Consider the following 19,307-nt stretch of genomic DNA (forward strand, 5'->3'; position numbering starts at 1 on the left):
GGAGCATTTTCGAATGCAGCCTAAATACTTATCATAATAAATTAACTATTGGTGAGAATAGTATGAAACCTTGAAAAGGCACAACTCCAGGTCAAGAATTTTCTAACGATACCAAATTTAACTATAAAAACCCATTTTATTACACAAATACACTGGCCATCAAATTTCGCTTATTCTCTTAATAATATAGATAATAATAATAAAATTTTTTAACGAAACAGCTTGAAGTTAAAAAAAAAATAAAATGAAAAAAAAAAATATTTATATTTTTTTTCCAATTTCCAGATACATGACAGAGGAAATGTCAAATGGAAATATCAGATGACGTTTTCAGCGCAAAATCGTACTGTACACTGTGAACTAGATACTTGATTCCGCGGTAATACCCAGTGTGTACGAGTATGAGTAGATGAGGATATGAGGATATGGGTTAGTGAGTGAGAGGACCTACTGACAGATAGTATAACGCGAGGACAATTTATTTACACACTTTACATGTTATTAACATATATAAATGTATGCTAATTTACAATTCGATTGTTACGCTAGAGTAACATAATTGTTGTTGGTATGTTAACAGGCAAAATTTGTATGTATACATATTTGTATTACGTGTCAATATCAATATATTTTCATATTTGTAACAAACATTATTATTATTGTTATAATTACAAATTGAAATAAAAAAATATAATTGCCCTAAAAATTGATATGAAACTGTACAATTATTAATTATTTATCATAGTATGAAAATTTATGAAATTATTGGATAGTATTATGAACGAATTAAATATTTAATGTATAATAGTTACGAAATTATTCACAATTGCACCAAAGTATAGATAAATTCTAGTTTAAGCGCATTACAGGAGTTAAAAATAGTTGTTGCAATAATAAATAAATTATTATTATAATTATTGTTATTGTTATAATGTAAACAAAGTTTGTAGGTTGATATAATGTGTGTGTATTATTTTATAATCAAGATAAAGCGAAAATAAACAAGTAGGCGGATCTCTAGGCAGTTATAATAAATTGAACAAGGTTCTCACGGTGGCGGAAATAAATTCATAGCATTATATGTATATACGGGAGTAAATTAAGGATCCACATAGTTTCTTGGGAATTTTAGCTCGTTATTCTTGGCTTACCATTAATTACAATCTGATTATGTCGGTGAGTTAACCTTACGAAATTCCAAAATGGACCTTGATTTTAATGTCCCTTAATTAGGGTAATTATAATTATTAACAGCAACGAGGCTGAACTAAAGCCCCTAGCTTTCCCGGTAGTTGACTGTCGTTATTAAATATTAATATTTATTTAATCGAGAGTGACGAATGGATGTTTAGGTGGTTGTTAAGACCGGATTTAGAGACAGGAAGCTTATTCTCGAGGGGTTGATGGATGAATCGCGCCCCTAGTCTTTAGTCCAGTGTTAGGGTGAAAGTGTGTACAATCTATTGGTGTATTGGAGTCCCAGTGACTTGTCGGTGGAAAATTTGGTTGGTTTTTGCCTCGCTGGTGATTTTCAGCACGGAGGTGAAATTAGGAAGTTAACACTTTACTCGGGTGAGAGAATTCACGATGGGCCAGATAATTAGACGGCTATTATGCAGACGCAGAGGAAAATAAATGAACGATTAGGAGCGTTTTTGGGTGCGATGAAGCGAGGAATGGTTAGAGGCGAATATTCAAAAATGAATAAATAAGAGCGGTTTATTTGCAGCCCCGGTGGGAGCTGGATAAATATACACACTTGGAATTGAGGAAGATCAAATATTGGGTTGGGAGAAGAAGTAATTACTAAACTGGGTAGGTCTCGAAACATGTCAATGTGACTCCAAAGGCCGGGGGCTGATAACGTAGTTCTCATAATTATAGGGCATAAATTAACGCGACACAAACATTCGTCTCCCGAGAAAGAGATTCAATTTAACCCACGCGAGAGTCGAGGCTATTTAAAATATTGTTTCGAGTAATAATCGCCTAACAGTATTTTCAAATAATTATCTTCTGACGCACTCTATTGAACCTCTTTAAAGTTATATTTTCACTTCGATAAAAGCTATTTTGTAAATATTCAATGATATTGTTTTTCGGAACAACAAAATTATATTTTAATTACTATTATCGTGTATATATTTTTAGATTTTCCAAGGCCATAGCTGACCAGTCGGTTCTTTTGAAACAGATAAAACAACAAACTCCCGCGACTAAAAAGTCATAAACATACTCGATTTATTTATATTTATCCGAGTATATTTTCAAAAAAAGCGAACAAACAAATCCCTCCAGTAAATATTTCGCGCACGGTTTCTCTTTCATCAATAACAACCCTGTATTTTCAGCTTTTATTTATTTATCATCCCCAAATTAATCATCTCCAGTATCAAGTAAATTATTCGGTCTAAAAATTTTTCCAAAGTTCCAATAAAAAATTTGATACTCATAAAAATTACAATAAATCCGAAAAAGATTATCGCTGCAATAAAACCAATTTATAAAACTTCAAAATCACCATTATGAATAAAATATTACGATATTAAAGTACCCAATTCAATAAATCTTTTTTTGACAACAAAAACGTCTTTTCTGAAACAAAAAAAAGGCAATATAATCAATGGAGATAAATCTGGGAAAAGGAAAATCAACGAAACAAAGTATGATACAAAATTTATTGAGAAGAGTACATAATATCCTCGATAGAAAGCTTCAACGAGACGGTCAAGAGTACAGGAATGAAACCAGTGAGTAAATATAAATAGAAATCGATAACCTCCCTCGTCATTTCTTCCTCCTGTTGACAGAAGCATCTCTCAAACTGAGCGGCCAGGTTCTACCTTATTCCGCAAAATTCACTTTATTATACAAAACATTTAATATATATTTCTTGCCTCGCCCTCTCTACTCGAGGATTGTTGAAAGTACACAAATTGACGGACGCTAAACACATACAGACGTTACAAATCGCTCAGATTGTTCTAAACTATCGATTACAATTTGTAATATCTAGATAGACGCGTACGTACGCACCCACTTGAAAATAACTCAAAAACCAAACACAATATTTCGTGTTTGTTAGCAATCATTTTTACTGAACCTCAACTTTGTGTTATGTCAGTCTCAGATTTATCAAAACTTTTACCTTCAATTTTTTAATCACACACATACTGTCAATTTTATTTTTACTGATCAAATATTTAATGCACGGAAAAAAGTAAACTGTAATAAATAATAGTCGATTTATAATAAGTAATGATCAACTGGAAAAAATTACCATTTCAAACAGTAAAATCGTGATTTTAACAATCACTTTATAATATTCATTATTTAAATGCTACAATTTATTATTTACATGGAAGAAAATACTATTTCAAACAGTAATATTCACCATGTGAAAGTCGAAAATGTTAAAGTATAATAATTAAGAATTTTGACTTTGATATTTATCATTTGGTACCTAAAAAATGATCTTATGATATGTAAAAAATATAAACTACAGTTACTAAATTTCTATACAAGTAACGTCAATATTTACAAAGTAAAATGGTAAATTTTAAACGCAACGCTAAAAATCAAACTATAATTATTGATTTGCTTTGACTGGTAAAACATATATTTTAAGAGTAGAATTTTTACTATTTCAAATGTTAAATTCTCCGAGTGTGAGACTTTTCCCTTCTTCTCATAGTATATAGATTATATATTGAAACGGCAATTTTTACTGTTTGAAACTGTAATTTTTTAAGATGAGAGAATCGTTATTTACTATAGTGACAGTTAGTAATCACATTTTCGATATTAAATTATAAATTGTGGCTTTTACACTTTCTACATTAAGTTTTGTAATATTTACATTTGTGCCACCCCGATGTCCGCTGCACTGTTTAAAACTATAAAAATTAACCGGAATCCGAGTGAATTTTACAGTTTACTTTCTTCCGTGGTGAATTACTTTCTCTATGATTTTTTATCAATAAAGTTTTATTTTCATAAAATTCAATGACTTGAAAAAAATTTTCTAAAAATGCTATAAATAATTTCTTCTGATAATAGAAGAAAAAAATTAAATTTTATATTAAAAAGAAATATCAACAAGACGTGATGCTTAAAAAAACATGTCGCAATTTATCATAAATAAATGACATTTAAAAAAAATCAATCATTTTAACTAAAATGACCATGAGCAGGTTGTTTTGACATGTTCTTATTATACACATAGGCATATAAAGTCAATAGATACAACATACACAGCTAAACAGAGCAGAGGATTGGATGTGTCGAGGTCATGTGGCGCGACGACGGCAGCTCGGTCTCGCAGCTTGACTACTTGTTGCGGCTGATCAGATACATGCTCGCTCCCCTTTACTTCGAGTCGACCAAAGTATGCTCGACCAACGACCAAGCAGAAATAGACTATACTTGTATTATATTATCCACTGCTACGCCATTTACATCCCCGACCACTAGACTCCCGCTGTTCGCTAAAAACTACCCGACCAGAGGTCATTTTGTCCCTCTGACCACTAAGGGTCAATGTAAAAAATCAACCAATAAATTCTCGAGACCACTCAACCCTTTTTTTCCTCAGGAAAATGAAATATAATCTAATGGTCTCGTAATAAGATTGGATGATTATTATTATTATCATCTATATTATTAAGAGAATAAGAAAAATTTTGTCTTCAGGATAGTCATATAATAAAATCGGTTTTTTTAGTGAAATTTACTGTCATTATAAAGGTCTTGACTTGAATTTCGAAAATGCATTCGAAAATGCTCTATCTCTAGATACATAATTAAGAAATTACCTTGTATCTTGTGAAATATAGACATTTTTAATGATATAAGCTCATCCCGATGTTACACTCATCGAGACCTTTCATTTGAGTACCCACATCAATTTTTCATATATTTATATATATTATATATATGTATATAAGAAAAATATATCAAAAATCCATGTGGGTACTCAAATGAAAGCTCTTGATGAGTGTCATATAGAAATGAGTTTATTTCTTAAAAAAATGTCAATAATTAAAAAATGACCTTGTATCTTGTGAATTATTGACAATTTTAAAGATATAAGCTCATCCCGATGTTACACTCATCGAGACCTTTCATTTGAGTACCCACATCAATTTTTTCATATATTTATATATATTATATATATGTATATATGAAAAATATATTAAAATGCATGTGGGTACTTAAATGAAAGCTCTTGATGATTGTAACATCAGGATGAGCTTATATCTTTAAAAATATCAATAATTAAGAAGAAATGACCTTGTATCTTTTGAACTATTGACATTTTTAAAGATATAAGCTCATCCTGATGTTACACTCATCGAGACCTTTCATTTGAGTACCCATATCAATTTTTCATATATTTATATATATTATATATATGTATATATAAAAAATATGTCAAAAATGCATGTGGGTACTTGAATGAAAGCTCTTGATGAGTATAACATCGGGATGAGCTTATATTGTTAAAAACATCATTAGTTAACAAAATACAACAGTTATTCTTTAATTCTTAACATTTTCGTAAATATAAGTCCATTCTGATGTTATACTCATCGAGACCTTTCATTTGAGTACCTACATGCACTTTTCATATATTTTATAAATATCATATATATTAAATATATAAAATATATGAAAAATGCATGTGGGTACTCCAATAAAAGCTCTTTATGAGTGTAACATCGGGATGAGCTTATATCTTCAAAAACGTCTATATTTAAGAAAGTACAGTGCAATTTAACAAAAGTCATTATTTAATAAAACAAAATTTTATTTTTTTATAGCTCACAAGTCACAGCAGTCGCATAGTGACTGCAAGGTTGCTAGTTATTATTAATTAATTAAATTTTGTTTTCCGTAATAATATTAACAATAATAATGAAATTTTTTAAATAATTTGTTCAAATCAATATTTTGTCTAAAACATCAAAGATACAAAAAAATTAATTAAAATCTTTTCTATAGAGTTTTTAATTTTCTATCAAAAAGGTTCCTTTTATTTTTTTCTCATCTTCAATATTTTCCCGAAAATAATGATAATAATAATCTCGATTTGTAATTTAATTATTTTTACAAAAATAGTAAATTATTATTATTGTTTTTATTTAATTTAAAAATTTAAAAAAAAATGTCAGTGACGTATTTTACTTTAAAGAATTGAATTCTTACGTCTAAGTGATTTACTCAGTTCCCTTTGCGTTGTAAAAAAGCACTACCGGTAACTTCCATTAATACCAAGCTCCTACGTCTTTTACATTCTACATCCTACAGATATATTTTTAGTCTTATATTTATCTCACCCTCTCTCTCTCTCTATATATATATATACTGAGTGACTGACTGGAGTGAAGGAATAAATTTAACATCATTTGTAATTATAGTTAAATAAATAGAACGGTGAAATGTAAAAGGTAAAGAAATGCAGAGGGCTGATAACTAAGTAACTTAGTAAGAAAATGTAAAAAGAAGTGAAAAAGGCGAGCATCAAATAAAAGAGTGGTTACAGAATAAAAGATAAAAAAGGTTGCGGTCAAACAAAAATATAAGATTAAATTAAGTTGACGTAAACTGCAGCCGAGTGGAATTACTTTCCACGCAAAAGCAACCCCCACGAAATAGCCTTGCGAACAACTCACGTGCCTGATGGGGTTGCTAAGCTTCTTATGGCCAACCTACGTGTACATTCCGGGCTATAACTGGGTAAATGGTCAAACATTGCGGAAATTTTTATTTTACTACCCTTATTCGTATTATTATGATTTTTCTCTGGAATTTTCATTTTATTTTATTTTTGTAGTGATTATTTTAAGTAGATTAACTTTTGATTATTTTTATACCATAAAAAATTTTAATTTTTGTTAAAAAAAATTTTTTTATTAAAAAATTAACATTTTAAAATATTTTTTTGGTAAATATTTACTAGTGAGTTCCACCATTTTAATTTTCATTTTTTTTTAACGAAATTTCTATTTTATTTTATTGATATATTTATTTTAAAATACATAAAAAAATGAACAATTAAAAAAAAATTGATTTTAACAAATTTTCAAAAAAATTTATAAATTTTTTAGAAAATTGTGATATTCAAATTTTATTTTCTAAATTGTTCGTTTTTTTATGTACTTATCAAAAAAAGATAAAATAGAAATTTTATCGAAAAACATGAGAGCCAAAAAATTTTTCCAACTTTTAACGAGGTTCGAGCGAATCTAATGTAAAAAATAATTATCCAACTTTGAGCTTTGAAATTAAGTATACGTATAAATAAATACGTCATTTATCTAATCCCAAAATTTAAAAAAGAATCACCGTTTAGTTACTTAGATATTAAATTTTAAAAATCACATATTTTATCTCCTTATACACGGGCTCTTATGGCGGACAAACGTTTTGTCGAGACTTTAATTATTTTTCTCAATATTAACCTCCCAACTTTAACGGATAAAAAACTATACACAAGAAACTTGGATTATTGCAAAATATAAAAACAATTTAATAATAATACATTACCGATATAATTTTTGAAATATTTAAAGTCAAATTTTATGTTTGTAACTCGTTTATCGTCAGCCATTTATTCGAATAAAGATTTGACAACATCGCGTCAACAGCTGAGAAAAAAGAAAAGGATAGAAGTATAGTTACAGAGAGAGAAATGTTTAACTCACACACTCATCCACGTCTCAGTTATGGGTATAATCAAGCGCGCTATTGCCAAATCTGTTTATTTATTGCGGTAAGTAATAAATATCAAAGTCATTTTATTACTTTACTTTATTAAATAAGTAAAAATCATCAATTATTAAATTGTTTCAATTATTTTAAATTAAAATAAAGAATTTTGACGAATATTGGGAATACTAAAATTTAAAAAAAATTTTAACACTATTTTGACTCATTAGTTACGCTCGAACTTCCTTAATTGCAATAAAACTATTGAAATTTCTATTTTTTCTTTCACGATATTTTTTATCATAAATCCGCCGTAAAAACAAACAAAATTTAAAAAAAATTAATTTTTCACTTGTAAATAATTACCAAATTTTTTCATTCAAAAATTAACATTTTAAAAATATTTTTTTTTATTTTCTATTTTTGTGAACTTAAAAAAATTGCGATTAAAAAATTCTAAATTTCTGAATATCAAAAAATTATTTAAAAAAATTAAAAGACTTCTAAAAAATTAATAAAGATTTTTTTTCCTTAAAAATTAAAATTAAATTAATATTCAAAATATTCATCAAGAAATATAAAAAAAATTTTTTATTAAATTTCACTTGAAAATTTTTAATCAATTAATTTTTTTATATTTATATTGCATATATAATAGAACTCAAATATAAATTAAAATTAACTCAAATATATTTCCGTACTTTCTCAATAAAAAAATTCAATGTATAATAAATTAATTAAATGCCAAAAGTATTTTTTCCAGCAAGTAAAATTTTCCCAAAGGATAACACAAAAGCGACTTCGAATATTTTTTTCCCTTTTTATTCCTCGCAATACCAAAAAAAGGCAAGGTTTACACAGAAACTGTTGTACGCTCGGGGTGTATTGAATAGAAGGACGTGTATATTCGGGTGTGAGGTGAAATGAAAAGATAGAGAAAGAAAGCAGTACACCGGTGAAGGGAAATGGCTGCCACCTGTAGCTATTGATCGGTAGTGTAAGCTCTAGCTCACATTTCTCTCTGACCCTTCGCCATCTTCTACCCGATACACTATTTCACTAATCTCCGAAAAAGTTTACTCCCAAATAAAAATAACTTGGAAATAAAATAAATTCATTTCTAAGTTAAGACAAGTTTAAATGATAAAAAATTAACTTGAGTAATAAAATATGTATCACTTTTAAATTCGTGATCATTTGCTAATTGAGTGTGACGTAACGGTGTAATTGACGTCAGAGCAAACTTGGTAAATGTAATTAAAACACGCAGTACTCAGTTTAATTGTCTTTGAAAAATATTTTTTTTTTTAATCTAAAAATCTATCTCATTAAGAGAATGAGAAAAATTTTGTATCCAGGATAATCATTCGATAATATCGGTTTGAATTTGTTCCTTTTCAAGGTTTTATATCATTCTCACCGATAGTCAATTTATTATGATAAGTATTTAGGTTGCATTTGAAAATGCTCTATACATAAATAAGAAATGACCTTGTATCTTGTGAAATATTTAAATTTTTTAAGATATAAGCTCATCCCGATGTTCCACTCATCGAGACCTTTCATTTGAATACCCACATCAATTTTTTGTATATTTATATATATTATATATATGTATATATGACAAATATATCAAAAGTCCAAGTGGGTACTCAAATAAAAGCTCTTGATAAGTGTAACATCAAAATGAGTTTATTTCTTAAAAAATGTCAATAATTAAGTAATAACATTGATTGCACTGTGTGAACTATTCACATTTTTAAAGATATAAGCTCACCCTGGCATTACACTCATCCAGACCTTTCATTTGAGTACCCACATCAATATTTCTTATATTTTGTATATTTATCTATATGAATATATGAAAAATATATCAAAATGTGTGTGGCTACTCAAATGAAAGCTCTTGATAAGTGTATCATCGAGATAAGCTTATATTTTAAAAAACGTCAATATTTAAGAAAGTTCAGTGAAATTTAACAAAAGTCATTATTTAATAAAGCAAAATTTTAATTGAGCTTGTATCTTTTAAACTATTGACATTTTTAAAGATATAAGCTCGCTCCAACATTACACTCATCGAGACCTTTCATTTGAGTACCCACATTAATTTTTCATATATTTTATATATTTCATAAATATCATATATATAAAATATATGAAATATATAAAAAAAATCATGTAGGTACTCGAATGAAAGCTCTTGATGAGTGTAACATCAGGATGAGCTTATATTTTAAAATATATGTTGTATATATGTATATATGAAAAATATATCAAAAATGCATGTGGGTACTCAAATGAAAGCTCTTGATGAGTGTAACATCGAGATGAGCTTATATCTTTAAAAACATCAATATTTAAGAAAGTGCACTGCAATTTAACAAAATTTATTATTTAATAACGCAAAATTTTATTTATTTATAGTTCTCAAGTCACGGCAGTCACGTAGTGACTGCAAGGTTACTAGTAATCATCAATTCTTTTTATTTGCTGCAAAAATAATTCTGAATTTTTACTTCCGAGACAAATTGAATTAAAAACGCTTGAGGAAATAGTATCGATGGTAATCATAATCATGGTTATGTTAGGTTGGGTACAATATTTAATATTTGATTTTTCCCGATAGAGCTCGGGGCAATCTCCGAGTTTCTATTTGGAATTGCCGAGCTTAAGGAAAAATAATGTCGAGTTTAAAAGGAAAGTTCGTAAGATGTGAGTAAGAGTACTTTGAAAAAAATTTTTCCTGACACCTGCGAAAAAAAATTACACTGTGGTAATAATGGGGAAACTTTTGGTAGCTTGTTAACTCCAAAGTATAGACGTTTTGTAAAGTAAAGTGTTCCCCCGGCTACTGTTTTACACTTTTATTTATCTACTTAATATATTTTCTTAGTGTGTAGAACAGTTACTTTGTTGCAACGACTGCTTTATGGGATACTAACATATTTTATTACTCAACTTTGAGGATATATTGTCGTTAATAGAAACATTAAATTTTTTATTTTATTGACTAATCCACTTGTTATTACTCAAAACTTTTTTTACGCCGCTATTAATGGTTCATTTATTAAGGTAATTGATTTTATTTTAAAAATAAAACTAAAAATAGTGAAGAACAATTTTTGATAAGACAATCTAAAGTTTAAAGCGTAAATCCTCTGAGCTGTATATAACCACTGACATTTTTTCATTTAAGTGCGACAATCTGAGCCCGAGTTATGACTTTGAGCGGTTAAGTATTTTTTAATAACAAAAAAAATTTTAATAACTAAAAAAAAAAAAAAAACAATGCTATTATCGCATGAAAAGCCGGTCTAATGCACAGTAGTTAATACTTAATGAAAATAACTAATATAAATATCAGCCTCTTGTATTATAATTTATAATTAAATCCGTAATTCAATTTAAAAAGCACTCAATCGCTCGATACAAACTTAAATGAACTAAAAAAAAACAATAATAGTATAAATTAATAAATAAAACAATTATTGGAAATTTACGGAGTTCAATTGTGTTAAATATTAGCGCCATGAAAAATAAATTTAATGGAGGTCATTCATTCAAATTATACTAGCGGCGTGCAATGTGACGGAAAATTATGAATTGAAAAGATGAATTAGCTTGATGATTTTTTGATATTTTTAATCACAATTATATAGTAAAGTAAGCTTGACAATTCTAATTTATCTCAATAGAAAATCATTTTGGAAAAATTATAAATGACACTGAACCAAGCTAGGAGTCGAACCTGGACTTTTCTGATAACATAGTAATTGCTCTAACATTTAAGCTACCCAGATTCACAAACCTCTCCGAATTCACTTTTAACTTTAATTTTAAAGGTAAATATTAGGTACTCTGATGGCTAAGTAATTTTTAATTTTATATATTAAAAAATTCTATACTTTTGGTGTTCTAAGAAATTATAATTAATATTGTTACTAGCAACCTTGCAGTCACTATGTGACTACCGAGAATTGTGAACTATAAATAAATAAAATTTTTCTTTATTAAATAATGACTTTTGTTAAATTGCACTGTACTTTCTTAAATATCGACGATTTTAAAGATATGAGCTCATCCCGATGTTACACTCATCAAGAGCTTTCATTTGAGTACCCACACGGAAAGAAAATTGTACGAAAAATTACAATGAAAACATCGTAATTTTTAGTGTAGGATATTGCAGTGCCGGACCAGAACTCAAACATCGTAGTTTATACGATGCAACATCGTAAATTTCTATCACTCAAATTAAAAAGAAGTTTAGGTCACCGAAAAAATAATTCTTTATCATCCAGGAATCGAACCCGGTGTCCTCTCCGCCTCAAGTCTAAGGTTTATCCCCTCACGCTATCGGAGGGATTATCTAAAGTTTCTGTTCAGTCGCATAATAAGACCCTCATTACAGTAGTTGGTCATCTTTCGGTGGTGGCGTCGCAAACTACTAGACTCTGTCTCTCTTTTATTAAAACATATAGTATGCGTCCTTATTCACTTGCTCTTACGGAAAAAAAATTTACTAAATAACATCGTAATTTTCAATAATTCAAATTGTATTCTGTAGACGGCAGTATCGTAAAAATCGAGATACTGAAAGTCTAGTCCTGGATTACGATGTTACTATAGTAATTTTTCATAGAATTTTTTTCCGTGCACATGCATTTTTAATATATTTTTCATATATACATATATACATATTTATAATATATATTTTAAAGATATAAGCTCATCCTGATATTTCACTCATCAAGAGCTTTCATTTGAGTACCCACATGCAGTTTTGATATATTTTTCATATATACATATATATAATATATATAAGGCTGGCAATGGCCTGGTCGGCTCGGTGCTCGCTTTTCGAAAGAGTGGGACCCAGGTTCGATCCCAGCACGCACCAATATTTTTCAGTGATTATAATTAAAAATATGTGCGTTACGTTGCCAACCTCTGAAAGTGGCAGAGATAGCCGGGCGGCACACGTCTGACTTGGGCGATCACACATTTAAGCAACAACTTGAATGGGTGACCACTTTAGTCAGCGTTGGCTAGCGCGAGGGATCTCTGCACACTAGGAGAGGGGCCTAATGCTCCCGTGGTCGATAAAGAAGAGTTTCTTATCAATCACTGTAGACTTAGCCCAGCTCCGACTGTACTATCATGGGTTTTCTCTGTGGTTTCCCCATGGTTCTGTTCCAACAGCCTGAGAAGGTGAGGTTCAGGGTGAATACGGTACAGAAAGCACAAATCGGTCCACAGCCGCAAGAATTAAAAGTAGAAATGGAGTGTCGGGTGGGACTTGCTGAGGTCCAATATGAGAAATAGAAAAAGCGTAGAGCTAGGAGAAAAAGAGAAATCAGCCTTGTAAAAACCGAGAGGTGTACAAGTAAAGCATAATAATAATATATATATATATATATAATATATATAAATATATGAAAAATTGATGTGGGTACTCAAATAAAAGGTCTCGATGAGTATAATGTCGGGATGAGCTTATATCTTTAAAAATGTCAATAGTTGACAAGATACAGAGTCATTTCTTAATTATTGACATTTTTATAAGAAATAAACTCATTTTGATGTTACACTCATCAAGAGCTTTCATTTGAGTACCCACATGCATTTTTGATATATTTTTCATATATACATATGTATAATATATATAAATATATGAAAAATTGATATGGGTACTCAAATAAAAGGTCTCGATGAGTGTAACATCGGGATGAGCTTATATCTTTAAAAATGTCAATAGTTCACAAGATACGTCATTTCTTAATTATGCATCTAAAGATAGAGTATTTTTGAATGCAGCCTAAATACTTATCATAATAAATTCACTATCGATAAGAATGTTATAAAACCTTGAAAAGGCACAAATTCAAATCAAGACCTTTGCAATGATACTAAATTTCACTAAAAAAACCGATTTTATTATATGACTATTCTGGACACAAAATTTTTCTTATTCTCTTAATAATATAGATTATTATTAAAAAACCAAACTAAAAATTTAAAAAGAATATTTAGAAATTTTAAAACAAAAATAGCGTGATTAACAAAAAAATTTAATTTTATTGTAAAAAAATGCGTAGGGTATTTTTTGAGATATGTTTTCAATGACTCAATTTTTTCCAATATCTGTCAATAAAATATTTACAACAATTAATATCAAGTATCCCACGCTTTTTTACGATATAATTAATTATTTTGTTAATCACTCTATTTTTATTTTAAACTTATGAAAAATTATTTTTAAATTTTTAATTTGGTTTTTTATTAAAGCGTTTTTAAAAATTATTTAATGTTTAATAACAATAATAATTTTTTTTAATATCAAAATAAAAATATGAGATAAAAAATTATACAATAGAGCAAATTAAAAGTGAAATAAAACGAAAGTATAAAAATAAAAATTAGTTTTACCACAGAGTAAAGAAATAAAAAAAAAGTTAAAGTTTTATGGCGACTATACAATGAGAAATAATAGTTAGTAGTAAATGAGACAAGTGCAAGAGTAAAGGGGTAGTATCACGATCATGATTATAATATAAATCTATAGGTACATTCATAGATACATAGGTATAATAAGCGAAAAAACGAGAGAAAATAACTAACACACTGGCCCACATAAACGATACGCAAAGTAGGTCAACAGGTGACCCTGTCACGGTATAAACTAACTCAGCGCAGTAATATAGGTACAGAGTACTTACTCACGCGCATCGAAGATAACCGCGCGAGAAACTGCTCAAGATCATCTCAAATAAATAACAAAACTTTAAAAGTTAAATCTCGGAGAACTACCCTTGTCACTGGAAGCTTAACCACCGAGACTTACCACTCACAAGCCGACGGGGGTTAAACTAATGTCTAAATGTGTAAGCCTATCCATTCAAAACCGCTTTTCGGCGGTCATCAAGTTATTCTCCAAAGATCTTTCATTCTAAAAACGTACCAGTGTTTTGTTTTGTTGAAAGCCCGGAAAAATAGCGAAGGGTGACTTTTTTTCTCGGTGACATTTCGTATTATCTTTATTAAACATTTTCTCCCTTACTTTTTTCAGTAGCTACAAGATGTCGTTTACGCCCTTCGACTTGCCCCATTTGCTTTCCCTTCTTTCGTGAAATTGCTTTACAATTTTTCCGCTTTTCTAAACACCTCACTCTTATATATAATGTGTGTTATTTGTTATTTTAACTTACACTCAACTTTATTTTTATTTTTATTTTTTTTAATGCAATATGGAAAATTATTCTGGATGAATTACATTTTTTTTTCAGGGGAATTTTTAGTTTGATTTATTTAGTTGGAAAATTGAAGCGATTAGTCACTTCAACCGATAAAAAATTCCACTTGCAATTCGGCTGTAAATTTTATTTTTAGTGCAGATTAAATAAATCTAACAATTTGTTTGAATGATGGAACTTTTGAAAATTTTTGCGATTTTTTAATTAGTCAAAAATAAGTTCGGTGCAAAAGTTCACACAGTAAAAAATTTTGTGTCATTGCGTCAAAAAATTTAGTGCACTGATAGAAAGATTTGTTTACATTTAAAAAGCTTTATTAACTGTTAATAAATGATTTTTTAAAATCATAGGATTTAATAAATATTTATCAACAGTTAATAAGTAATTTATTAAGTACAATTTATTAACTGTTAATAAATATTTATTAATGGTTAATGAATGTTTGTTAACTGTTAACAAATTTTTGTTTAAAATAAAAAGCAAAAATAGCAATTTTCTTTTGGCACTTTTTATAACCCTATAGCTGGAATACATGATAATAATTAAATTCACTAAATAAATTAACGTTTTTAATATTTAAAAATATAAAAGATAATTATGAGCTGTGATAAAATTTGGTATTTTACAATAAACGTTATTATAATGTAATATAATTAATGCAAATAATTTATAAATACTATTAATTAATACTTATTAATTATTAATAAATATACTTTCCTCCCAAATAAATATTTATTGAATGTTAAAAAATATTTATTGAAATTTAATAAATTAAATAATTGTCTTCAAAAATAAATTAAATTATTAATAGTTAATAAATCCTTTTATCAGTGTCTTAAAAATTTTTTTGTTAAATATTTAACACTTTTATGTATAATTTTAACACTTCTTTTTGTTAATTCTCTTAAATCAACAAAAGAAAGTGTTAAATATTTAACATAAAAATTTTTAACACTAGATTTTTTAACGCACTGATGTAAATTTTTTTTCTGTGCATATATTCTTAAAAATTCTACAATTTTTAACGAAGGTTAAATTAATTACAGCATATTCATTCTTCAGGTAAATTTAGAGGTTAAATTTAATAATAAGAAAAATTGGTTAGATCAAAAATTCATTTTTTTTTAAATTCATCAAATTTTTATACTTATTGTTTTTTAAACCAAAAATTACTTATTAAATAAAATTTTACTATTGTCTTTTATTTCAATAATTTTTCAAATATTTTACGTCTCAGTCTTTTTTTTATCAACTAAATTTTATTATAAAAACAAACAATGATTTTGTTTTTTGATGGTGTGAATAATTATTCAAAATCAATTTTATTGATGGAATATTATTATGCAAATATTGTTATCAGCAGAAAGTGATTTTAAAACTCAATTTATTCAATTAAATGAAAATTGTTTTTCAATTTTAAAAATATGAGAATATCAATTTTATTTTTTATTTTAATATACTGAAAAAATAATTTAGATGAAATTTATACAATAAAATTTTGTTACAATTATTTCCCACTCACATTAATTAAAAAAACTTTCATATTTTTCCTTCAAGAATAAAATAATTTTTTTTTTTTAAAAGAGACTCATTATTTTAATTTCACGATAAATTTCTACAAAGAATTGAAAAAATTATCTACTCCTCATTTGTCTCTATACTTCTCGAAATTAGGTCACGTATGAAATATGCATTTAATACAAATCCCAAAAAAACCTTTGAAATTCATCCTTGGAGTCTCGTTTGTCCCGAATAACTCTATGAATAAAGTTAAAATTTATAAATTATTAAAATCAACAGAAAAATAAAAGAAAAAAAATTTTAAGCTACTAATTACCTCTAAATTCATAAAAAATCGAAAGGTCATACAAAAAAGTCTATTAATATTTATATCTATATCTAATGTCCTTTTAGCTACTTTTTACTCAAAAGAAAAACATGGTCAGGCTCCTTGATCCGCCAGATTGAAAAAATTCCCTTTGAACAACTCTTCTATTTTCATTTAATTACTATTACTATTATTAACAGCATCAGAGCTTACTCTGTTATTCTGGACTAAAAGTTCTGTTTAAAAAAAAGCCCTACACCCTTCAATCAATCAAAAAAAGCGAGTGTAGTTAATTGTGTACTTTTTGACGAAAACCTCGGGCTTTTCCTGGCAACAAAGACCCGATAGCTTTTCGAGGCGCAACAGTTTTCACTAAAAAATACACCGAGTCAAGTAATTTTCTCTATTTTTTTAAATTTATTATTTTTTTACGCTGCTCTGCTTAAAAAAAATTTTTTTTTTTTTACTAAGTCACTTATATTATTATTCACTGCCCAAAAAAATTTTTTTTACACTCGGAAAAATTTTATTTTATTAAAATTATCTTCTTTTGATTTTTAACATTCACGATTTTTTTTCTAATGGGAATTTTTGAAAATAAATGACTCGAAACTCGAAAAAAAATTTTTTTTTAATACAAAGAAGCTTTATAAATTTTTTAGAGATTTTTTGAAAAAAAAAGTATTCAAAAAATTTGAACAAGTCAATTTAAAATTAACGTTTATAAAACGTTTGTTTAAAATAAAAAAATATTAGCAAAGAATTTTTTTAAAAAATTAAGTGTGAAAAAAAAATTTTTTTTTATTAGTCACTTATATTGTTCACTGCCCAAAAAATTTTTTTTTGCACGGAAAAATTTTACATTTATTTTATTTTATTGATAGTATTTTTTTTTAATTTTTAACAATAAAAAAAGTCATGTTTTTTTTTTTCAATTAAAATTTTGAAAATAAATAACGTGAAACTTATAAAAATTTTTTTTTTTCAATACAAAGAAGCTTTATCAATTTTTTAGAGACGTTTTTAAAAAAAAATTTTAACAAGTCAATTTAAAATTAACGTTTATAAAACGTTTGTTTAAAGTAAAAAAATATTTGCAAAGATTTTTTTTAAACAATTAAGTGTGAAAAAAAAATTTTTTTCATTAATTAATATTATAAAAAAACAATAACTTTGATGACCAACCTGTTACGTCGCCGCCGAAAAATCCAATTAAAAATAATAAACAGAAAGCAAATACTGCAAAGTCTAGATCAATAAAAATCACAAATTTATATTTTAAAAAAATGAAACAAAAATAAAAATAAAATCACATAATACGAGTGTTCACAAAGTAGCGGCGAAAAATATGTTATCGAGAAGGATATTAACAAAGGAGACCAAGGAACCGATATCATCGGGCAGACTGCCCGGCTTGAACTGCCCGGGTCTCCTGTTTCTCCCACCTCATTTGACGACCTGCCGAGCGAGAGGGCGCTTTAGACCCCCTGAAGCTTTTCCCTTCCACCCCATTCCACCCGCTCTCACTCAGAGTATCCGTGTCTCTCTCTGGAAGCTCTTTCCTCCCTGTCAAACTGAAACTTTCCCTGTCACCCGCGGAAAGCTTTTCTCCTCACCCGAGCTTTATGACTCCCACTACCGAAAAAGCTCGTGGAAAAAACTACCGCGCAGGACTACGGGAATAAAATAAAGCTCGGAGCAAGTGTAAGCGAAAGAGTCGGGATGTAGGATAGAGTTTGAGTTGGAGAGGCATCCTCTAGGACTACGGTAACCCAAAGAAGAGGTCGAGGGCACCTAAAGCTGCTTTTTAGTTTATTTTTCCACGGTCAGATGGTTTTTGTTATGATTCAAGCTTTTATGTTCCAAAAGCTTAACTTTTTATTCTCTATTGGATAATAGTTTAAGATTTTTAATTTTATTTATTATTATCATTCACATACATTCAAAATTAGTTTTTATAACATTGAAAGCTCGTGATAGATATATGAAATTTTCTCTATTTAAATTGATAGAATTATTAAATTTAATTGTACGTGAATTCAGTATCACGGTAATTTATTTTATTCGAGTACGATAACGCGTGTTAGTATTTATTTGATTGAATTTTTTTTATGGCTCACGGAAAAAATGTTGGAACGGTTTAATAAATATATTTACTAATAAATAATGTTTGTCGATGACGCTCGGGTGACTTTATGTAGAGATTTTTTATTTGTGATAAACGGTGAGGTTGAGAAGAAAATAGCTATTGAAATATTCTAAAAGTGCAAAGTTAATTTTTTTATTTAAAACTTTCATTATTATAATCTATATTATTGAGAAAATAAGAAAAATTTTGTCTCCAGGATAGTTATATGATAAAATAGGTTTTTTTAGTGAAATTTAGTGTCATTTCAAAGGTCTTGACTTGAATTTGTGTCTTTTCAAGGTTTTGTTGTATTCTTACTGATAGTCAATTTATTATGATAAGTATTTAGGTTACATTCGAAAATGCTCTATCTCTAGATACATAA

The 19,307-nt window shown here is 27.9% G+C and overlaps 1 protein-coding gene across 4 annotated transcripts in view; it reads right to left on the minus strand.

Annotated features, from left to right (window-relative positions):
- The window catches only part of LOC123262690 (regulating synaptic membrane exocytosis protein 2), a 155,961-nt gene extending 137,713 nt beyond the window's left edge, over window positions 1–18,248 (minus strand). For 2 of the 4 annotated variants that reach the window (XM_044725027.1, XM_044725029.1), the window contains exon 1: window positions 17,980–18,247. The gene's annotated coding sequence lies outside the window, so the exon portion shown is untranslated. Of the gene's footprint in view, window positions 1–17,979 lie in introns of all 4 variants that reach the window. The other 2 variants (XM_044725028.1, XR_006509016.1) reach the window with 2 other exon arrangements.
- Between the last annotated feature and the right edge of the window lie 1,059 nt (window positions 18,249–19,307).

The sequence above is a fragment of the Cotesia glomerata genome, linkage group LG4 (assembly GCF_020080835.1).
Source record: "Cotesia glomerata isolate CgM1 linkage group LG4, MPM_Cglom_v2.3, whole genome shotgun sequence".
In the NCBI taxonomy this organism is placed as follows: Eukaryota; Metazoa; Arthropoda; class Insecta; order Hymenoptera; family Braconidae; genus Cotesia; species Cotesia glomerata.